Consider the following 25829-nt stretch of genomic DNA (forward strand, 5'->3'; position numbering starts at 1 on the left):
GATACTGGAGGAATACCACGTGTGCTATCAAATGTCACAACGTAACTGGGTGATTATAAAGATGCTCTACAGGTATCTCCGTAGGTGTTTGTTGGGTTGGCATAGATCGAGATTAGGATTTGTCACTCCGAGTATTGGAGAGGTGTCTCTGGGCCCTCTCGGTAATGCACATTGATACGTCTCCAACGTATCTATATTTTTGATTGTTCCATGCTATTATATTATCTGTTTTGGATGTTAATGGGCTTTATTTTACACTTTTATATTATTTTTGGGACTAACCTATTAACCGGAGGCCCACCCAAATTGTTGTTTTTTTGCCTATTTCAATGTTTCGTAGAAAAGGAATATCAAACGGAGTCCAAACGGAATGAAACCTTTGGGAACATGATTTTTGGAACAAACGTGATCCAGAGGACTTGGAGTGGACGTGAAGCAATTAATGAGGCAGCCACGAGGCAGGGGGCGCGCCTACCCCCCTGGGCGCCCCCCCTCGTGGGCCCCTCGTTGCTCCACTGACCTACTTCTTTCTCCTATATATGTACACATACCCCGAAAACATCCAGGAGCACCACGAAACCCTATTTCCACCGCCGCAACCTTCTACACCCAAGAGATCCCATCTTGGGGCCTTTTCCGGAGCTCCACCGGAGGGGGCATCGATCACGGAGGCCCTCTAAATCAACTCCATGGCCCCTCCGATGATGTGTGAGTAGTTTACTTCAGACCTTCGGGTCCATAGCTAGTAACTAGATGTCTTCTTCTCTCTCTTTGGATCTCAATACAAAGTTCTCCTCGATTCTGTTGGAGATCTATATTGGAAATATGCCCTACAGGCAATAATAAAATGGTTATTATTGTATTTCCTTGTTCATGATAATTGTCTATTGTTCATGCTATAATTGTATTAACCGGAAACCGTAATACATGTGTGAATACATAGACCACAACATGTCCCTAGTAAGCCTCTAGTTGACTAGCTCGTTGATCAATAGATGGTCATGGTTTCCTGACCATGGACATTGGATGTCATTGATAACGGGATCACATCATTAGGAGAATGATGTGATGGACAAGACCCAATCTTAAGCGTAGCACAAGATCGTGTAGTTCGTTTTCTAAAGCTTTTCTAATGTCAAGTATCATTTCCTTAGACCATGAGATTGTGCAACTCCTGGATACCGTAGGAATGCTTTGGCTGCACCAAACGTCACAACATAACTGGGTGGCTATAAAGGTGCACTACAGGTATCTCCAAAAGTGTCTGTTGGGTTGGCACGAATCGAGACTGGGATTTGTCACCCCGTATGATGGAGAGGTATCTATGGGCCCACTCGGTAATGCATCATCATAATGAGCTCATTGTGACTAAGTAGTTGGTCATGGGATCATGCATTACGGAATGAGTAAAGTGACTTGTTGGTAACGAGATTGAACGAGGTATTGGGATACCAACGATCGAATCTCGGGCAAGTAACGTACCGATTGACAAAGGGAATTGTATACGGGATTGCTTGAATCCTCGACATCATGGTTCATCCGATGAGATCATCATGGAACATGTGGGAGCCAACATGGGTATCTAGATCCCGCTGTTGGTTATTGGCCGGAGAGTTGTCTCGGTCATGTCTGCATGATTCCCGAACCCGTAGGGTCTACACACTTAAGGTACGATGACGCTAGGGTTATAGGGAAAGTTTCTACGTGGTTACCGAATGTTGTTCGGAGTCCCGGATGAGATCCCGGTCATCACGAGGAGTTCCAGAATGGTCCGGAGGTAAAGGATAATATATAGGAAGTGAGGTTTTGACCACCGGAAGTGTTTTGGGTGTCACCGGTAATGTACCGGGACCACAGGAGGGTTCCGGGGGTCCACCGGGAGGGGCTTCCAGCCCCGGAGGCTTGCATGGGCCAAGAGTGGGAAGGGACCAGCCCCTGAGTGGGCTGGTGCACCTCCCGCCAGGGCCCAAGGTGCAGCTAGGAGGAGAAGAGGGAAACCCTAGGCGCAGATGGGCCTAAGGCCCACCCTAGGGCGCGCCCCCCTTCTCCCCCTCTTGGACGCCCCCTCCATCCCATCTAGGGCTGCCGCCCCCTAGGGGTGGGAACCCTAGAGGGGGCGTACCCTCCTCCCCTCCTCCTATAAATAATGGGGGTTTTGGGGCTGCCCAACACACGAGTCTCTCTCCCTCTTGGCGCAGCCCTACGCCTCTCCCTCCTCGTCTCTTGCAGTTCTTGGCGAAGCCCTGCTGGCGTGCCATGCTCCTCCACCATCACCACGCCGTCGTGTTGCTGCTGGACGGAGTCTTCCCCAACCTCTCCCTCTCTCCTTGATGGATCAAGGTGTGGGAGACATCACCGGGCTGTACGTGTGTTGAACGCGGAGGCGCCGTTGTTCGGCGCTTAGATCGGAATCGGCCGTGATCTGAATCGCTGCGTGTATGACTCCACCAACCACGTTCTTGTAACGCTTCTGTTTAGCGATCTTCAAGAAGGGTATGAAGATGCACTCCCTCTCTCTCGTTGGTAGTATCTCCTAGATTGATCTTGGTGAAACGTAGGAAATTTTGAATTATTGCTACGTTCCCCAACAGTGGCATCATGAGCTAGGTCTATGCATAGATTCTATGCACGAGTAGAACACAAAGCAGTTGTGGGCGATGATTTGTTCAATTTGCTTACCGTTACTAGTCTTATCTTGATCCGGCGACATTGTGGGATGAAGCGGCCCGGACCGACCTTACACGTACGCTTACATGAGACTGGTTCCACCGACTGACATGCACTTGATGCATAAGGTGGCTGGCGGGTGTCTGTCTCTCCCACTTTAGTCGGATCGGATTCGATGAAAAGGGTCCTTATGAAGAGTAAATAGCAATTGGAATATCACCATTGTGGTTTTGCGTAGGTAAGAAATGTTCTTGCTAGAAACCCATAGCAGCCACGTAAAACATGCAACAACAATTAGAGGACGTCTAACTTGTTTTTGCAGGGTTTGCTTTGTGATGTGATATGGACAAAAGGATGTGATGAATGGTATATGTGATGTATGAGATTGATCATGTTCTTGTAATAGGAAACACGACTTGCATGTCGATGAGTATGACAACCGGCAGGAGCCATAGGAGTTGTCTTAATTTATTTATGACCTGCGTGTCAATGAAAACGCCATGTAATTACTTTACTTTATTGCTAACCATTAGCCATAGTAGTAGAAGTAATAGTTGGCGAGGCAACTTCATGAAGACACGATGATGGAGATCATGGTGTCATGCCGGTGACGATGGTGTTCATGCCGCGCCTCGAAGATGGAGATCAAAGGCGCAAGATGATATTGGCCATATCATGTCACTTTATGATTTGCATGTGATGTTTACCATGTTTTTACATCTTATTTGCTTACAACAACGGTAGCATAAATAAGATGATGCCCCATTAAAATATCAACAATTGTGTTCCCCCTAACTGTGCACCGTTGCTAAGGTCCGTTGTTCCGAAGCACCACGTGATGATCGGGTGTGATAGGTTCTAACGTTCGCATACAACGGGTGTAAGCCAGATTTACACACACAATACACTTAGGTTAACTTGACAAGCCTAACATGTACAGACATGGCCTCGGAACACGGAAGACCGAAAGGTCGAACATGAGTCGTATAGTGGATATGATCAACATGAAGATGTTCACCGATGATGACTAGTCCGTCTCACGCGATGATCAGACACAGCCTAGTTGACTCGGATCATGTATCACTTAGATGACTATAGGGATGTCTAAGTGGGAGTTCATTGAATAATTTGATTAGATGAACTTAATTATCATGAACATAGTCAAAAGGTCTTTGCAAATTATGTCGTAGCTCACGCTTTGGTTCTACTGTTTTAGATATGTTCCTATAGAAATTTTAGTTGAGAGTTGACAGTAGCAATTATGCGGACTGGGTCCGTGAACTGAGGATTGTCCTCATTGCTGCACAGAAGGGTTATGTCCTTAATGCACTGCTCAGTGTGTTGAACCTCGAGCATCGTCTATAGATGTTGGGAAACATCTGACATACACGTTTTGATGACTACATGATAGTTCAGTGCGTAATACTAACGGTTTTGAATTGTGGCACCAAAGACGTTTTTGAAACGTCGTAGAACATATGAGATGTTCCAAAGACTAAAATTGGAATTTCAGACTAGTGCCCACGTCAAGAGGTATGAGACCTCTGACAAGTTTATTAAGCCTGCAAACTAAGGGAGAAAAGCTCAATCGTCGAGTATGTGCTCAGATTGTCTGAGTACTACAATCGCTTGAATCGAGTGGGAGTTAATCTTCCAGATGAGATAGTGATGGTTCTCCATAGTCACTGCCACCAAGCTATTGGAGCTTCATGATGAACTATAACATATCAGGGATAGACATGATGATCCTTGAGCAACTCGCGATGTTTGACACCGAGAAAGTAGAAATCAAGTAGGAGCATCAATTGTTGATGGTTAAACCACTAGTTTCAAGAAGGACAAGGGAAAGAAGGGATACTTCATAAAACGGCAAATCAGTTGCTGCTCTAGTGAAGAAACCCAAGGTTGAACCCAAACCCGAGACTAAGTGCTTCTGTAATGAGGGGGTCACTGAAGCAGAACTACCCTAGATACTTGGTAGATGAGAAGGCTGGCAAGGTCGACAAAAGTATTTTGGATATACGTTATATTAATGTGTACTTTACTAGTACTCCTAGTAGCACCAGGGTAATAAATACCGGTTCGGTTGCTAAGTGTTAGTAACTCGAAATAAAAGGCTACGGAGACTAGCTAAAGGTGAGATGACGATATGTTGGAAGTGTTTCCAAGGCTGATGTGATCAAACATCACACACTCCCTCTACCATCGAGATTGGTGTTAAACCTAAATAATTGTTATTTGGTGTTTGCATTGAGCATAGACATGATTGGATTATGTTTATCACAATACGGTTATTCATTTAAGGAGAATAATGGTTACTCTATTTATTTGAATAATACCTTCAATGGTCGTGCACCGAAAAATGAATGGTTTATTGAATCTCGATCGTAGTGATACACATGTTCATGCCAAAAGATATAAGATAATAATGATAGTACCACATACTTGTGGCACTGCCATTTGAGTCAAGTTGGTATAAAACGCATGAAGAAGCTCCATGTTGATGGATCTTTGGACTCACTCATTTTGAAAAGATTGAGACATGCGAACCATGTCTATTGGTAGATATGCATGAAGAAACTCCATACAGATGGATCGTTTGGACTCACTTGATTTTGAATCACTTGAGACATGCAAATCATACCACATGGGCAAGATGACTGAAAGACCTCGTTTTCAGTAAGATGGAACAAGAAAGCAACTTGTTGGAAGTAATAAATTTTGATGTGTGCAGTCTAATGAGTGCTGAGGCACGTAGTGGATATTGTTATGTTCTTACTTAACAGATGATTTGAGTAGATGCTGAGTATATTTACTTGATGAAACACAAGTCTGAATTATTGAAAGATTTAAGTAATTTCAGAGTGAAGATCGTCGTGACAAGAGGATAAAATGTCTATGATATGCTCATAGAGATGAATATCTGAGTTACGAGTTTGGCACACAATTAAGACATTGTGGAAATTGTTTCACAACTAATACCGCCTGGAACACCATAGTGTGATGGTGTGTCTGAACATCATAACTGCACCCTATTGGATATGGTGCATACCATGATGTCTCTTATCGAATTACCACTATCGTTTATGGGTTAGGCATTAGAGACAACCGCATTCACTTTAAATAGGGCACCACGCAATTCCATTGAGACGACACCGTATGAACTATGGCTTAGAGAAACCTAAGCTGTCGTTTCTTAAAAGTTTGGGGTTGCGATGCTTATGTGAAAAAGTTTCAGGCTGATAAGCTCGAACCCAAAGCGGATAAATGCATCTTCATAGAATACCCAAAAATAGTTGGGTATACCTCCTATTTTAGATCCGGAAGCAAAAGTGATTGTTTCTAAAAACGGGTCCTTTCTCGAGGAAAAGTTTCTCTCGAAAGAATTTAGCGGGAGGATGGTGGAGACTTGATGAGGTTGTTGAACCGTCACTTCAAGTAGCGTGTAGCAGGGCACAAGAAGTTGTTCCTGTGGCACCTACACCAATTGAAGTGGAAGCTTATGATAGTGATCATGAAACTTCGGATCAAGTCACTACCAAACCTCATAGGTCGACAAGGATGCATACTACTTCAGAGAGGTACGTAATCCTATCTTGGAAGTCATGTTGCTAGACAACAATGAACCTACGAGCTATGGAGAAGCGATGGTGGGCCCGGATTCCGACGAATGGCTCGAGGCCATCAAATCGGAGAGAGGATCCATTTATAAAACAAAGTATAGACTTTGAAAGAACTACTTGATGGTCGTAAGGCTATTGGGTGCAGATGGATTTTAAAAGGAAGATGGACAATGATGGTAAGTGTCACCATTAAGAAAGCTTGACCTATCGTTAAGCTGTTTCCCGACAAGTTCAAGGAGTTGACTACGATGAGACTTTCTCACTCGTAGCGATGCCAAGAGTCTGTTGGAATTATGTTAGCAGTTACTGCATTATTTATGAAATCTTGCAGATAGGATGTCACAACATTGTTTCCTCGATGTTTTTCTTGAGGAAAGGTTGTATGTGATACAACCAGAAGGTTTTGTCAATCCTGAAAGATGCTAACAAGTATGCAAAGCTCCAGCAATCCTTCTAAGGACTGGAGTAAGCATCTCAGGGTTGGAATGTACGCTTTGATGAGATGATCAAAGATTTTGGGTTTATACAAAGTTTATGAGAAACTTGTATTTCCAAAGAAGTGAGTGGGAGCACTATAGAATTTTTGATGAGTATATGTTGTTAACATATTGTTGATCAGAAATGATGTAGAATTTCTGGAAAGCATGCAGGGTTATTTGAAAAGTGTTTTTCAATGGAAAACCTGGATTAAGCTACTTGAACATTGAGCATCAAGATCTATAAGGATAGATAAAAAATGCTTAATAGTACTTTCAAATGAATACATACCGTGACAAGATTTTGAAGGAGTTCAAAATAGATCAGCAAAGAAGGAGTTCTTGGTTGTGTTACAAGGTGTGAGTATTGAGTAAGACTCAAGACCTGACCACGGCAGAAGAGAGAGAAAGGATGAAGGTCGTCCCCTATGCTTTAGACGTAGGCTCTACAGTATGCTATGCTGTGTACCGCACCTGAAGTGTGCCTTGCCATGAGTCAGTCAAGGGGTACAAGATGATCCAGGAATGGATCACATGACAACAGTTGAACTTATCCTTAGTAACTAGTGGACTAAGGAATTTTCTCGATTATGGAGGTGGTAAAAGAGTTCGTCGTAAAGGGTTACATCGATGCAAACTTTGACACTAATCCGGATGACTCTGAGTAGTAAACCGGATTCGTATAGTAGAGCAGTTATTTGGAATAGCTCAAAGTAGCGCGTGGTAGCTGCATCTACAAGATGACATAGAGATTTGCAAAGCACACATGGATCTGAAAGGTTCAGACCCATTGACTAATAAACCTCTCTCACAAGCAAGATATGAACAAACCCCATGGGTGTTGGATTCATTACAATCACATAGTGATGTGAACTAGATTATTGACTCTAGTGCAAGTGGGAGACTATTGGAAATATGCCCTAGAGGCAATAATAAAATGGTTATTATTGTATTTCCTTGTTCATGATAATTGTCTATTGTTCATGCTATAATTGTATTAACCGGAAACCGTAATACATGTGTGAATACATAGACCACAACATGTCCCTAGTAAGCCTCTAGTTGACTAGCTCGTTGATCAATAGATGGTCATGGTTTCCTGACCATGGACATTGGATGTCATTGATAATGGGATCACATCATTAGGAGAATGATGTGATGGACAAGACCCAATCTTAAGCGTAGCACAAGATCGTGTAGTTCGTTTGCTAAAGCTTTTCTAATGTCAAGTGTCATTTCCTTAGACCATGGGATTGTGCAACTCCCGGATACCGTAGGAATGCTTTGGGTGCAGCAAACGTCACAACGTAACTGGGTGGCTAAAAAGGTGCACTACAGGTATCTCTGAAAGTGTCTGTTGGGTTGGCACGAATCGAGACTCAGATTTGTCACTCCGTATGACGGAGAGGTATCTCTGGGCCCACTCGGTAATGCATCATCATAATGAGCTCATTGTGACTAAGTAGTTGGTCACGGGATCATGCATTACGGAACGAGTAAAGTGGCTTGCTGGTAACGAGATTGAACGAGGTACTGGGATGCCGACGATCGAATCTCGGGCAAGCAATGTACCGATTGACAAAGGGAATTGTATACGGGATTGCTTGAATCCTCGACATCGTGGTTCATCCGATGAGATCATTGTGGAACATGTGGGAGCCAACATGGGTATCCAGATCCTGTTGTTGGTTAATGGCCGGGGAGTTGTCTCGGTCATGTCTGCATGATTCCCGAACCTGTACGGTCTACACACTTAAGGTCCGATGACGCTAGGGTTATAGGGAAAGTTTGTACGTGGTTACCAAATGTTGTTCGGAGTCCTGGATGAGATCCCGGACGTCACGAGGAGTTCCGGAATGGTCCAGAGGTAAAGGATAATATATAGGAAGTGAGGTTTTGACCATCGGAAGTGTTTCGGGTGTCACTGGTAATGTACCGGGACCACAGGAGGGTTCCGGGCGTCCACCGGGAGGGGCTACCAGCCCCGGAGGCTTGCATGGGCCAAGAGTGGGAAGGGACCAGCCCCTGAGTGGGCTGGTGCGCCTCCCACCAGGGCCCAAGGCGCAGCTAGGAGGAGAAGGGGGGAAACCCTAGGCGCATATGGGCCAAAGGCCCACCCTAGGGCGCGCCCCCCTTCTCCCCCTCTTGGCCGCCCCCCTCCATCCCATCTAGGGCTGCCCCCCTGTTGGGGAACGTAGCAAAATTTTAAAATTTTCTACGCATCACCAAGATCAATCTATGGAGTCATCTAGCAACGAGGGAGAGGGGAGTGCATCTACATACCCTTATAGATCGCGAACGGAAGCGTTCAAGAGAACGGGGTTGATGGAGTCGTACTCGTCATGATCCAAATCACCGATGACCTAGCGCCAAACGGACGACACCTGCGCGTTCAACACATGTACGGTTGGGAAGACGTCTCCTCCTTCTTGATCCAGCAAGGGGAAGGAGAGGTTGATGGAGATCCAGCAGCACGACGACGTGGTGGTGGAAGCAGCGGTGATCTCGGCAGGGCTTCACCAAGCTCCAACGAGAGAGAGAGAGAGAGGTGTTACGTGGGGAGAGGGAGGCGCCAGATACTTGGTGCGGCTGCCCTAGTCTATATATAGGGTCCCTAGGGGGCGCCGGCCCTAGGAGATCCAATCTCCAAAGGGGGGGTGGCGGCCAAGGGGGCTTGCCCCCCAAGTCAAGTGGGGCGCCCCCACCCCTAGGGTTTCCAACCCTAGGCGCAGGGGGAGGCCCATGGGGGGCACACCAGCCCACTTGGGGCTGGTTCCCCTCCCACTTCAGCCCATGGGGCCCTCCGGGATATGTGGCCCCGCCCGGTGGACCCCCGGGACCCTTCCGGTGGTCCCGATACAATACCGATTACCCCCGAAACTTTCCCGATGGCCGAAACTGGACTTCCTATATATAAATCTTCACCTCCGAACCATTCCAGGACTCCTCATGACGTCCGGGATCTCATACGGGACTCCGAACAACTTTCAGGTTACCGCATACTAATATCTCTACAACCCTAGCGTCACCGAACCTTAAGTGTGTAGACCCTACAGGTTCGGGAGACATGCAGACATGACCGACACGACTCTCTGGTCAATAACCAACAATGGGATCTGGATACCCATGTTGGTTCCCACATGTTCCACGATGATCTTATCGGATGAACCACGATGTAGAGGATGTAATCAATCCCGTATTCAACTCCCTTTGTCAATCGGTACATTACTTGCCCGAGATTCGATCGTCGGTATCCCAATACCTCGTTCAATCTCGTTACCGGCAAGTCACTTTACTCATACCGTAATGCATGATCTCGTGACCATACACTTGGTCACATTGAGCTCATTATGATGATGCATTACCGAGTGGGCCCAGAGATACCTCTCCGTCATACGGAGTGACAAATTCCAGTCTCGGTCCGTGTCAACCCAACAGATACTTTCGGGGATACCTGTAGTATACCTTTATAGTCACCCAGTTACATTGTGACGTTTGGTACACCCAAAGCACTCCTACGGCATTTGGGAGTTACACGGTCTCATGGTCTAAGGAAATGATACTTGCCATTGGAAAAGCTCTAGCAAACGAACCACACGATCTTGTGCTATGCTTAGGATTGGGTCTTGTCGATCACGTCATTCTCCTAATGATGTGATCCCGTTATCAATGACATCCAATGTCCATAGTCAGGAAACCGTGACTATCTATTGATCAACGAACTAGTTAACTAGAGGCTTACTAGGGACATGTTATGGTCTATGTATTCACACATGTATTATGATTTCCGGATAACACAATTATAGGATGAACAATAGACAATTATCATGAACAAGGAAATATAATAATAATCATTTTATTATTGCCTCTAGGGCATATTTCCAACAGTCTCCCACTTGCACTAGAGTCAATAATCTAGTTACATTGTGATGAATCGAACACCCATAGAGTTCTGGTGTTGATCATGTTTTGCTCGAGGAAGAGGTTTAGTCAACGGATCTGCGACATTCAGGTCCGTATGCACTTTGCAAATATCTATGTCTCCATTTTGAACATTTTCACGAATGGAGTTGAAGCGACGCTTGATATGCCTGGTCTTCCTGTGAAACCTGGGCTCCTTGGCAAGGGCAATAGCTCCAGTAGTGTCACGGAAGAGAGTCATTGGGCCAGACGCATTGGGAATAACTCCTAGGTCGGCAATGAACTCCTTCACCCAGATTGCTTCTTGTGCTGCCTCCGAGGCTGCCATGTACTCCGCTTCACATGTAGATCTCGCCATGACGCTTTGCTTGCAACTGCACCAGCTGACTGCCCCACCATTCAAAATATACACGTATCCGGTTTGTGACTTAGAGTCATCCAGATCTGTGTCGAAGCTAGCATCGACGTAACCCTTTACGACGAGCTCTTCGTCACCTCCATAGACGAGAAACATATCCTTAGTCCTTTTCAAGTACTTCAGGATATTCTTGACCGCTGTCCAGTGTTCCATGCCGGGATTACTTTGGTACCTTCCTACCAAACTTACGGCAAGGTTTACATCAGGTCTGGTACACAGCATGGCATACATGATAGACCCTATGGCCGAGGCATAGGGGACGACACTCATCTTTTCTCTATCTTCTGCCGTGGTTGGGCATTGAGTTGTGCTCAATCTCACACCTTGCAATACAGGCAAGAACCCCTTCTTGGACTGATCCATATTGAACTTCTTCAATATCTTGTCAAGGTATGTACTTTGTGAAAGACCAATGAGGTGTCTCGATCTATCTCTATAGATCTTGATGCCTAATATATAAGCAGCTTCTCCAAGGTCCTTCATTGAAAAACACTTGTTCAAGTAGGCCTTTATGCTTTCCAAGAATTCTATATCATTTCCCATCAATAGTATGTCATCCACATACAATATGAGAAATGCTACGGAGCTCCCACTCACTTTCTTGTAAACGTAGGCTTCTCCATAAGTCTGCATAAACCCAAACGCTTTGATCATCGCATCAAAATGAATGTTCCAACTCCGAGATGCTTGCACCAGCCCATAGATTGAGCGTTGGAGCTTGCACACCTTGTCAGCATTCTTAGGATCGACAAAACCTTCTGGCTGCATCATATACAATTCTTCCTTAAGGAAACCATTAAGGAATGCCGTTTTGATGTCCATTTGCCATATCTCATAATCATAGAATGCGGCAATTGCTAACATGATTCGGACGGACTTCAGCTTCGCTACGGGTGAGAAAGTCTCATCGTAGTCAACCCCTTGAACTTATCGATAACCCTTAGCGACAGGCCGAGCTTTATAGATGGTCACATTACCATCCGGGTCTATCTTCTTCTTAAAGATCCATTTATTTTCTATGGCTCACCGATCAACGGGCAAGTCAGTCAAAGTCCATACTTCGTTTTCATACATGGATCCTATCTCAGATTTCATGGCTTCCAGCCATTTGTCGGAATCTGGGCCCGCCATCGCTTCTTCATAGTTCGAAGGTTCACCATTGTCCAACAACATGATTTCCAGGACAGGGTTGCCGTACCACTCTAGTGCGGAACGCGTCCTTGTGGACCTTCGAAGTTCAGTAGCAACTTGATCTGAAGTTTCATGATCATCATCATTATCTTCCTCCCTAGTTGGTGCAGACACCTCAGGAACAATTTCTTGAGCTGCGCCATTCTCCGGTTCAAGAGGCAATACTTCATCAAGTTCTACTTTCCTCCCACTTACTTCTTTTGAGAGAAACTCTTTCTCTAGAAAGGATCCATTCTTGGCAACAAAGGTCTTGCCTTCGGATCTAAGATAGAAGGTATACCCAATAGTTTCTTTAGGGTATCCTATGAAGATGCATTTTTCCGATTTGGGTTCGAGCTTTTCAGGTTGAAGTTTCTTGACATAAGCATCGCATCCCCAAACTTTCAGAAACGACAGCTTAGGTTTTTTGCCAAACCACAATTCATACGGTGTCATCTCAATGGATTTCGACGGAGCCCTATTTAAAGTGAATGCGGCAGTCTCTATAGCATAACCCCAAAATGATAGCGGTAGATCGGTAAGAGACATCATAGATCGTACCATATCCAATAGGGTGCGATTACGACATTCGGACACACCATTACGCTGTGGTGTTCCAGGCGGCGTGAGTTGTGAAACTATTCTACATTTCCTTAAGTGCGTGCCAAATTCGTGACTCAAATATTCTCCCCCACGATCTGATCGCAAGAAATTGATTTTCCTGTCACATTGATTCTCAACCTCACTCTGAAATTCCATGAACTTTTCAAAGGTCTCAGACTTGTGTTTCATTAAGTAGACATACCCATATCTACTTAAGTCATCAGTGAGGGTGAGGACATAACGATAGCCACCGCGAGCCCCAACGCTCATTGGACCGCACACATCAGTATGTATAATTTCCAATAAGTTGGTTGCTTGCTCCATTGTTCCGGAGAATGGAGTCTTGGTCATTTTACCCATGAGGCATGGTTCGCACGTGTCAAATGATTCATAATCAAGAGACTCCAAAAGTCCATCTGCATGGAGTTTCTTCATGCGTTTGACACCAATGTGACCAAGGCGGCAGTGCCACAAGTATGTGGGACTATCATTATCAACCTTACATCTTTTGGCATTCACACTATGAATGTGTGTAACATCACGTTCGAGATTAAATAAGAATAAACCATTGACCAGCGGGGCATGACCATAAAACATGTCTCTCATATAAATAGAACAACAATTATTCTCAGATTTAAATGAGTAGCCATCTCGCATTAAACGAGATCCAGATACAATGTTCATGCTCAAAGCTGGTACTAAATAACAATTATTGAGGTTTAAAACTAACCCCGTAGGTAAATGTAGAGGTAGCATGCTGATGGCGATCACATCGACCTTGGAACCATTCCCGACGCGCATCATCACCTCGTCCTTCGCCAGTCTCCGTTTATTCTGCAGTTCTTGTTTTGAGTTACAAATATGAGCAACTGCACCAGTATCAAATACCCAGGAGCTACTACGAGCGCTGGTAAGGTACACATCAATAACATGCATATCACATATACCTTTGGTATTGCCGGCCTTCTTTTCCGCTAAGTACTTGGGGCAATTCCGCTTCCAGTGACCGTTTCCCTTGCAATAAAAGCACTCAGTCTCAGGCTTGGGTCCATTCTTTGACTTCTTCCCGGCAGCTTGCTTACCGGGCGCAGCAACTCCCTTGCCGTCCTTCTTGAAGTTCTTTTTACCCTTGTCTTTCTTGAACTTAGTGGTTTTATTCACCATCAACACTTGATGTTCCTTTATGATTTCCACCTCCGCTGATTTCAGCATTGAATACACCTCGGGAATGGTCTTTTCCATCCCCTGCATATTGAAGTTCATCACAAAGCTCTTGTAGCTAGGTGGGAGCGACTGAAGGATTCTGTCAACGACCGCATCATCCGGGAGATTAACTCCTAGCTGAGACAAGCGGTTATGCAGCCCAGACATTTTGAGTATGTGCTCGCTGACAGAACGGTTCTCCTCCATCTTACAAATGTAGAACTTGTCGGAGACTTCATATCTCTCGACCCGGGCGTGATCTTGGAAAACCATTTTCAGCTCTTGGAACATCTCATATGCTCCGTGTTGCTCAAAATGCTTTTCGAGCCCCGGTTCTAAGCTATAAAGCATGCCGCACTAAACCAGGGAGTAATCATCACTATGTGTCTGCCAAGCGTTCATAACGTCTTGTTCTGCAGCGAAAACAGGTGCTTTACCTAGCGGTGCATCAAGGACATATGCTTTCCTGGCAGCTATGAGGATAATCCTCAAGTTACGGACCCAGTCCGTGTAGTTGCTGCCATCGTCTTTCAGCTTGGTTTTCTCTAAGAACGCGTTGAAGTTGAGGGCAACATTAGCATGGGCCATTTGATCTACAAGACATATTGCAAAGATTTTAGACTAAGTTCATGATAATTAAGTTCATCTAATCAAATTATTTAATGAACTCCCACTCAGACAGACATCCCTCTAGTCATCTAAGTGATACATGATCCAAGTCAACTAGGCCGTGTCCGATCATCACGTGAGATGGTCTAGTCATCATCGGTGAACATCTTCATGTTGATCGTATCTTCTATACGACTCATGTTCGACCTTTCGGTCTTCCGTGTTCCGAGGCCATGTCTGTACATGCTAGGCTCGTCAAGTCAACCTAAGTGTATTGCGTGTGTAAATCTGGCTTACACCCGTTGTATTCGAACGTTAGAATATATCACACCCGATCATCACGTGGTGCTTCGAAACAACGAACCTTCGCAACGGTGCACAGTTAGGGGGAACACTTTCTTGAAATTATGTGAGGGATCATCTTATTTAAGCTATCGTCGTTCTAAGCAAATAAGATGTAAAACATGATAAACATCACATGCAATCAAATAGTGACATGATATGGCCAATATCATTTGCTCCTTTTGATCTCCATCTTCGGGGCGGCATGATCATCATCGTCACCGGCATGACACCATGATCTCCATCATCATGATCTCCATCATTGTGTCTTCATGAAGTTATCTCGTCATCTATTACTTCTACTACTATGGCTAACGGTTTAGCAATAAGGTAAAGTAATCACATGACGTTTATGTTGACAGGCAGGTCATAAATAAATTAAGACAACTCCTATGGCTCCTGCCGGTTGTCATACTCATCGACATGCAAGTCATGATTCCTATTACAAGAACATGATCAATATCATACATCACATATATCATTCATCACATCCTTTTGGCCATATCACATCACATGGCACATGCTGCAAAAACAAGTTAGACGTCCTCTAATTGTTGTTGCAAGTTTTTACGTGGCTGCTATAGGTTTCTAGCAAGAACGTTTCTTACCTACGCCAAAACCACAACATGATATGCCAATTTCTATTTACCCTTCATAAGGACCCTTTTCATCGAATCCGATCCGACTAAAGTGGGAGAGACAGACACCCGCTAGCCACCTTATGCAACTAGTGCATGTCAGTCGGTGGAACCAGTCTCACGTAAGCGTACGTGTAAGGTCGGTCCGGGCCGCTTCATCCCACAATGCCGCCGAATCAAGATAAGACTAGTAACGGCAAGTAAATTGACAAAATCAGCGCCCACAACAACTTGTGTTCTACTCATGCATAGAAACTACGCATAGACCTAGCTCATGATGCCACTGTTGGGGAACGTAGCAGAATTTTAAAATTTTCTACGCATCACCAAGATCAATCTATGGAGTCATCTAGCAATGAGGGAGAGGGGAGTGCATCTACATACCCTTGTAGATCGCGAATGGAAGCGTTCAAGAGAACGGGGTTGATGGAGTCGTACTCATCGTGATCCAAATCACCGATGACCTAGCGCCAAACGGACGGCACCTCCGCGTTCAACACATGTATGGTTGGGAAGATGTCTCCTCCTTCTTGATCCAGCAAGGGTAAGGAGAGGTTGATGGAGATCCAGCAGCACGACAGCGTGGTGGTGGAAGCAGCGGTGATCTCGGCAGGGCTTCGGCAAGCTCCAACGAGAGAGAAAGGTGTTACGTGGGGAGAGGGAGGCGCCAGAGACTTGGTGCGGCTGCCCTCCCTCCCCCACACTATATATAGGGTCCCTAGGGGGGGCGCCGGACCTAGGAGATCCAATCTCCAAAGGGGGGGCGGCCAAGGGGGGCTTGCCCCCCAAGTCAAGTGGGGCGCCCCCACCCCTAGGGTTTCCAACCCTAGGCGCAGGGGGAGGCCCATGGGGGGCGCACCAGCCCACTTGGGGCTGTTTCCCCTCCCACTTCAGCCCATGGGGCCCTTCGGGATAGGTGGCCCCGCCCGGTGGACCCCCAGGACCCTTCTGGTGGTCCCGGTACAATACCGATTACCCCCGAAACTTTCCCGATGGCCGAAACTGGACTTCCTATATATAAATCTTCACCTCTGGACTATTCCAGAACTCCTCGTGACGTCCGAAATCTCATCCGGGACTCCGAACAACTTTCAGGTTACCGCATACTAATATCTCTACAACCCTAGCGTCACCGAACCTTAAGTGTGTAGACCCTACGGGTTTGGGAGACATGCAGACATCACCGAGACGACTCTCCGGTCAATAACCAACAGCGGGATATGGATACCCATGTTGGCTCCCACATGTTCCACGATGATCTCATTGGATGAACCACGATGTCGAGGATTCAATCAATCCCGTATTCAATTCCCTTTGTCAATCAGTATTACTTGCCCGAGATTCGATCGTTGGTATCCCAATACCTCGTCCAATCTCGTTACCGGCAAGTCACTTTACTCGTTCTATAATGCATGATCCCGTGACCAAACACTTGGTCATATTGAGCTCATTATGATGATGCATTACCGAGTGGGCCCAGAGATACCTCTCCGTCATACAGAGTGACAAATTCCAGTCTCGATCCGTGTCAACCCAACAGATACTTTCGGGGATACATGCAGTATACCTTTATAGTCACCCAGTTACGTTGTGACGTTTGGTACACCCAAAGCACTCCTACGGCATCCGGGAGTTACACAATCTCATGGTCTAAGGAAATGATACTTGACATTGGAAAAGCTCTAGCAAACGAACCACACGATCTTGTGCTATGCTTAGGATTGGGTCTTGTCGATCACATCATTCTCCTAATGATGTGATCCCGTTATCAATGACATCCAATGTCCATAGTCAGGAAACCGTGACTATCTATTGATCAACGAACTAGTTAACTAGAGGCTTACTAGGGACATGTTATGGTCTATGTATACACACATGTATTATGATTTCCGGATAACACAATTATAGCATGAACAATAGACAATTATCATGAACAATAGACAATTATCATGAACAAGGAAATATAATAATAATCATTTTTTATTGCCTCTAGGGCATATTTCCAACACCCCCCTAGGGGTGGGAACCCTAGAGGGGGCGCACCCTCCTCCCCTCCTCCTATAAATAGTGTGGGTTTTGGGGCTGCCCAACACACGAGTCTCTCTCCCTCTTGGCGCAACCTTACCCCTCTCCCTCCTCGTCTCTTGCAGTGCTTGGTGAAGCCCTGCTGGCGTGCCACGCTCCTCCACCATCACCACGCCGTCGTGCTGCTGCTGGACGGAGTCTTCCCCAACCTCTCCCTCTCTCCTTGCTGGATCAAGGCGTGGGAGACGTCACCGGGCTGTACGTGTGTTGAACGTGGAGGCGCCGTTGTTCGGCACTTAGATCGGAATCGACCGTGATTTGAATCGCTGCGTGTACGACTCCACCAACTGCGTTGTTGTAACGCTTCCGTTTAGCGATCTTCAAGAAGGGTATGAAGATGCACTCCCTCTCTCTCGTTGGTAGTATCTCCTAGATTGATCTTGGTGACACGTAGGAAATTTTGAATTATTGCTACGTTCCCCAACAATCTATTCGATGTAATCTTCTTTTGCGGTGTGTTTGTCAAGATCTGATGAATTGTGGGTTTATGATCCAGATTATCTATGAACAATATTTGAATCTTCTAACAATATTTGAATCTTCTCTGAATTCTTTTATGTATGATTGGTTTATCTTTGCAAGTCTCTTCGAATTATCAGTTTGGTTTGGCCTACTAGATTGATCTTTCTTGCAATGGGAGAAGTGCTTAGCTTTGGGTTCAATCTTGCGGTGCTTGATCCCAGTGACAGAAAGGGAAACGACACGTATTGTATTCTTGCCATCGAGGATAAAAAGATGGGGTTTATATCATATTGCATGATTTTATCCCTCTACATCATGTCATCTTGCTTAAGGCATTACTCTGTTCTTATGAACTTAATACTCTAGATGCATGCTGGATAGCGGTCGATGTGTGGAGTAATAGTAGTAGATGCAGGCAGGAGTCGATCTACTTGTCATGGACATGATTCCTATATACATGATCATGCCTAGATATTCTCATAATTATTCGCTTTTCTATCAATTGCTCGACAGTAATTTGTTCACCCACCGTAATACTTATGCTATCTTGAGAGAAGCCACTAGTGAAACCTATGGCCCCCGGGTCTATTTTCCATCATACAAGTTTCCAATCTATTTTATTTTTCAATATTTACTTTCAATCTATATCATAAAAATACCAAAAATACTTATCTTATTATTATCATCTCTATCAGATCTCACTCTTGCAAGTGGCCATGAAGGGATTCACAACCCCTTTATCGCATTGGTTGCGAGGTTCTTATTTGTTCGTGTAGGTACGAGGTGACTCGCACGTGGTCTCCTACTGGAATGATACCTTGGTTCTCAAAAACTGAGGGAAATACTTACGCTGCTTTACAGCACCACCCTTTCCTCTTCAAGGGAAAACCAAGGCAGTGCTCAAGAGGTAGCACACATCATAAGAAGACTTGCAAGCAAGGTGACTAATGAGTTAGTTACAGGATGAAGTATTATAGAACGAGTAAAGAGACTTGCCGGTAAGGATATTGAACTAGGTATGAAGATACCAATGATCGAATCGCGGGCAAGTAACATACCGATGGACAAAGGGAATTATGTATGTTGTCATAAGGTTCGACTGATAAAGATCTTCATAGAATATGTGACGAAAATGAAGCATGGCCAAACTATATGACTTTGTAGGGATAAGTTTTCTTTGGCTATGGTATTTTGATAAGACATAATTGCTTGATTACCACACCTGGAGTATTACTATTTTTATGTCAACAATAAACTTTTATCTTGAATCTTTCAGATCTGAACATTCATGCCACAATAGAGAAAAATGCATTGAAGAATATTCTAGAAAGCATTCCACATCAAAAATTCTGTTGTTATCATTTACCTACTTGAGGACGAGCAGGAATTAAGCTTGGGGATGCTGATACCTCTCCAACGTATCTATAATTTTTGATTGTTCCATGCTATTATATTTTTTGTTTTGGATGTTAATGGGCTTTATTTTACACTTTTATATTATTTTTGGGACTAACCTATTAACCGGAGGCCCAGCCCAAATTGCTGTTTTTTTGCCTATTTCAGTGTTTCGTAGAAAAGGAATATCAAATGGAGTCCAAACGGAATGAAACCTTCGGGAACGTGATTTTTGGAACAAACGTGATCCAGAGGACTTGGAGTGGAAGTCAAGCAATCAACGAGGCGGCCACGAGGCAGGGGCGCGCCTACCCCCCTAGGCGCGCCCTCCCCCTCGTGGGCCCTCGTTGCTCCACCGACCTACTTCTTCCTCCTATATATGTTCACATACCCTTCAAACATCCAGGAGCACCACGAAACCCTATTTCCACCGCCGCAACCTTCTACACCCAAGAGATCCCATCTTGGGGCCTTTTCCGGAGCTCCGCCGGAGGGGGCATCGATCATAGAGGGCCTCTACATCAACTCCATGGCCCCTCCGATGATGTGTGAGTAGTTTACCTCAGACCTTCGGGTCCATAGCTAGTAGCTAGATGGCTTCTTCTCTCTCTTTGTATCTCAATACAAAGTTCTCCTCGATTCTCTTGGAGATCTCTTCGATGTAATCTTCTTTTGCGTTGTGTTTGTCGAGATTCGATGAATTGTGGGTTTATGATCCATATTATCTATGAACAATATTTGAAACTTCTCTGAATTATTTTATGTATGATTGGTTTATCTTTGCAAGTCTCTTCGAATTATCAGTTTGGTTTGGCCTACTAGATTGATCTTTCTTGCAATCGGAGAAGTGCTTAGCTTTGGGTTCAATCTTGCGGTGCTCGATCCCAGTGACAGAAAGGGAAACGACACGAATTGTGTTGTTGTCATCGAGGATAAAAAGATGGGGTTTATATCATATTGCATGAGTTTATCCCTCTACATCATGTCATCTTGCTTAAGGCGTTACTCTGTTCTTATGAACTTAATACTCTAGATGCATGCTGGATAGCGGTCGATGTGTGAAGTAATAGTAGTAGATGCAGGCAGGAGTCGGTCTACTTGTCATAGACGTGATGCCTATATACATGATCATGCCTAGATATTCTCATAATTATTCACTTTTCTATCAATTGCTCGACAATAATTTGTTCACCCACCGTAATACTTGTGCTATCTTGAGAGAAGCTACTAGTGAAACCTATGGCCCCCGGGTCTATTTTCCATCATACAAGTTTCCAATCTATTTTATTTTGCAAACTTTACTTTCAATATATATCATAAAAATACCGAAAATACTTATCTTATTATTATCATCTCTATCAGATCTCACTCTTGCAAGTGGCCATGAAGGTATTGACAACCACTTTATCACGTTGGTTGCGAGGTTCTTATTTGTTTGTGTAGGTATGAAGTGACTCGCGCATGGTCTCCTACTGGATTGATACCTTGGTTCTCAAAAACTGAGGGAAATACTTACGCTGCTTTACTGCACCACCCTTTCCTCTTCAAGGGAAAACCAACGCAGTGCTCAAGAGGTAGCAAGAAGGATTTCTGGCGCCGTTGCCGGGGATATCTACGCGAAGTCAAGGCATACCAAGTACCCATCACAACTCTTATCCTTCGCATTACATTATTTGCCATTTGCCTATCGTTTTCCTCTCCCCCACTTCACCCTTGTCGTTTTATTCGCCCTCTTTTCCGTCCGCCTTCTTCCCGTATGTATCCTTATTTGTGTTTCCATGTGCCTTCTATTTGCTTGCATCTTTGCTTGCTAAAAATCTATTGATATGGATCCACTTAAAGTGTTCTACTTGGATCATCTTCGATCCTTATGCGCTCGTGGTGAAACCCCAACTAGCCTAGTTGATGGGAAATCTTTAGATGAGCATGCTCATTTTGTGCATCACCGTTTGTCTGAAAAAGGGAGACTCTTATGGGATAAAATAAACATATTGCTATGTTATGCTTGGAATCTTTGTGAAATTTGTGATTTTACTTGTTGCTCTAAGAACCCTAAAAACACCTCCCCTACCTATGTGAGTTTAATGATAATGAAATCTTATCTTATTATGCAAAGGGTGTTTATAATTACTACGATATCGAACAAATTAAAGAATTTGTTTCTTTTAAGGGTGCTTATGAAGTTGCTTCTTTGATTGAAAAGTATGATGTTACTCTCTACGAATCTGAAAAATTTGACATACTTAAATATTGCTATGAAAACTATGCTCATAATGTCTATGTCAAAGAATTTATTGTAAGAATGACCGTTCCTTCTGAAGAAAATAATGATATGTATGAATCTATAGATAATTATGGTTCCGATGATTTGATTGAAATATCCCATGATGAACATGATGCTTGCTATTCTTGTGTCCATGATGCCAATACTTATGAAGATGAGTTTGCTATAGTTCCTTATGTTAAACATGAGATTGTTGCTATTGCACCCATAGTTGATAGTTCCTTCGATGAAAAGCATGATTGCAATGATGTTATCATAAATTATCTTAATGCCAATTGTGTCAATGATATGCAAAACCTCAAGCTTGGGGATGCTAGTTTTGCTATGACTACTATTTGTTGCAATGATCATGATTGGGGTGATACTTCTTTTGATCTTGAAATTTTATTTAAGCCCCGTGATGAATATGAGATTGATAATGGTGTTTGCAATATTGAAAGTCGGTTTGGAAGAGTGTCAACTTTAGATCCTACATATTTGGAGAATGTTCAATCTTATGAAGTTTTTGATAAAAGTGGGTTTGGAGAGGTCATGACTTTAGTTAATGTTAATCCCACTACTTTGGAAGAGTGTCAACTTTGCATACATGTGGATCTTGTTAAGAATATGTTTTGTGATAGCTATATTGTTGAATTTTCTTATGTTCCTACATGTAATTATTATGAGAGAGGAAAATATGGTTGTAGAAATTTTCATGTTACTAAATTGCCTCTCGTTATGTTGAGATTGCTATTGTTTCGTTCCGCTTCCTTGCATATGCTAATTTTTGCTTGCCTTGATAATTTGTTTGCCTATAAGATGCCTATGCATAGGAAGTATTTTAGACTTATATGTGTTTGTCACATGTTTCATGATGCTCTATTTTTCTTAATTATTATCTTCCGTGTGAGCATCGTTGAAATATTATGCCTAGCTAGGGGTGTTAAACGATAGCGCTTGTTGGGAGGCAACCCAATTTTATTTTTATTCCTTGCTTTTTTCTCCTGTTTAGTAATAAATAATTTATCTAGCCTCTGTTTTGGTTGTGTTTTTTGTGTTTAATTAGCGTTTGTGCCAAGTACAACCGTTGGGAAGACTTGGGGGAAAGTCTTTTTGATCCTGCTGTAAAAAACAGAAACTTTAGCGCTCACGAGAATTGCTGTCATTTTTTATTGGAGAGGGATATTTAGTTAATTATTTTTTAAGATGATTAATAGATAAATTCCTCACGTTCAGCAATTTATTTTAGAATTTTTTGGGTTCCATAAGTGGTAGAAACCTACATATTACTACAGACTGTTCTGTTTTTTTACATATTCTGTTTTTCGTGTGTTGTTTGCTTATTTTGATGAATCTATGGCTAGTAATAGAGTTTATCAACCATAGAAAAGTTGGAATACAGTAGGTTTAACACCAATATAAATTAATAATGATTTCATTACAGTACCTTGAAGTGGTGATTTGTTTTCTTTTACTAGCGGAGCTCACGAAGATTTTCTTTTAAGTTTTGTGTTGTGAAGTTTTCAAGTTTTGGGTAAGGATTTGATGGATTATGGAACAAGGAGTGGCAAGAGCCTAAGCTTGGGGATGCCCAAGGAACCCCAAGGTAAAATCCAAGGACACCAAAAAGCCTAAGCTTGGGGATGCCCCGGAATGCATCCCCTCTTTCGTCTTCATCTATCGGTAACTTTACTTGGAGCTGTATTTTTATTCGCCACATGATATGTGTTTTGCTTGGAGCGTCTTGTATTATTTGAGTCTTTGCTTTTTAGTTTACCAAAATCATCCTTTCTGTACACACCTTTTGGGAGAGACACACATGAATTGGAATTTATTAGAATACTCTATGTGCTTCACTTATATCTTTTGAGCTATATAGTTTTTGCTCTAGTGCTTCGCTTATATCTTTTAGAGCACGGCGGTGGTTCTACTTTATCGAAATAATTGATCTCTCATGCTTCACTTATATCATTTTGAGAGTTCTTTAAAATAGCATGGTAATTCACTTTGGTTATAAATTTTAAATGCTAAGAGAAGTTGGATGCTTGATAGATGGTTTTGAGATATAAAGGTGGTAATATTAGAAGTGTGCTAGTTGAGTAATTGTGAAATTGATGAATACTTGTGTTGAAGTTGGCAAGTCCCGTAGCATGCACGTATGGTGAACGTTATGTGACAAATTTGAAGCATGGGGTGTTCTTTGATTGCTTTCCTTATGAGTGGCGGTCGGGGACGAGCGATGGTCTTTTCCTACCAATCTATCCCCCTAGCAGCATGCGCGTAGTGCTTGGTTTTGATGACTTGTAGATTTTTGCAATAAGTATGTGAGTTCTTTATGACTAATGTTGAGTTCATGGATTATATGCACTCTCGCCCTTCCACCATTGCTAGCCTCTTAGGTACCATGCATTGCCCTTTCTCACCTTGAGAGTTGGTGCAAACTTCGCCGGTGCATCCAAACCCCGTGATATGATACTCTCTATAACACATAAGCCTCCTTATATCTTCCTCAAAACAGCCACCGTGCCTACCTATTATGGCATTTCCATAGCCATTCCGAGATATATTGCCATGCAACTTTCCACCGTTCCATTTATTATGACACGCATCATCATTGTCATATTGCTTTGCATGATCATGTAGTTGACATCGTATTTGTGGCAAAGCCACCGTTCATAATTTTTTTCATACATGTCACTCTTGATTCATCGCAATCCCGGTACACCGCCGGAGGCATTCACATAGAGTCATATTTTGTTCTAAGTATTGAGTTGTAATTCTTGAGTTGTATGAAAATATAAGTGTGATGATCATCATTAGAGCATTGTCCCATGCGAGGAAAGGATGATGGAGACTATGATTCTCCCACAAGTCGGGATGAGACTCCGGAGAAAAAAAGAGAAAAAAAAGAAAGAAAAGAGGCAAAAAAAGAGAAGGCTCAAATAAAAAAGAATAAATAAATGAGAGAAAAAGAGAGAAGGGATAATGTTACTATCCTTTTTCCACACTTGTGCTTCAAAGTAGCACCATGATCTTCATGATAAAGAGTCTCTTATTTTGTCACTTTCATATACTAGTGGGAATTTTTCATTACAGAACTTGGCTTGTATATTCCAATGATGGGCTTCCTCAAATGCCCTAGGTCTTCGTGAGCAAGCGAGTTGGATGCACACCCACTTAGTTTCATTGATGAGCTTTCATACATTTATAGCTCTAGTGAATCCGTTGCATGGCAATCCCTACTCCTTGCATTGACATCAATCGGTGGGCATCTCCATAGCCCATTGATTATCCACGTCAATGTGAGACTTTCTCCCTTTTGTCTTCTCACACAACCTCAATCATCATATTCTATTCCACCCATAGTGCTACTATGTCCATGGCTCGCGCTCATATATTGCGTAAAAGTTGAAAGAGTTTGAAAAGGCTAAGTATGAAACAATTGCTTGGCTTGTCATCGGGGTTGTGCATGATGAGAGCATTTTGTGACGAAAATGAAGCATGGACAAACTATATGACTTTGTAGGGATAAGTTTTCTTTGGCTATGGTATTTTGATAAGACATAATTGCTTGATTACCACACCTGGAGTATTACTATTTTTATGTCAACAATAAACTTTTATCTTGAATCTTTCAGATCTGAACATTCATGCCACAATAGAGAAAAATGCATTGAAGAATATTCTAGAAAGCATTCCACATCAAAAATTCTGTTGTTATCATTTACCTACTTGAGGACAAGCAGGAATTAAGCTTGGGGATGCTGATACTTCTCCAACGTATCTATAATTTTTGATTGTTCCATGCTATTATATTTTTTATTTTGGATGTTAATGGGCTTTATTTTACACTTTTATATCATTTTTGGGACTAACCTATTAACCGGAGGCCCAACCCAAATTGCTGTTTTTTGCCTATTTCAGCATTTCGTAGAAAAGGAATATCAAATGGAG

This window comes from Triticum dicoccoides, chromosome 4A (assembly GCF_002162155.2).
Source record: "Triticum dicoccoides isolate Atlit2015 ecotype Zavitan chromosome 4A, WEW_v2.0, whole genome shotgun sequence".
Classification (NCBI taxonomy): Eukaryota; Viridiplantae; Streptophyta; class Magnoliopsida; order Poales; family Poaceae; genus Triticum; species Triticum dicoccoides.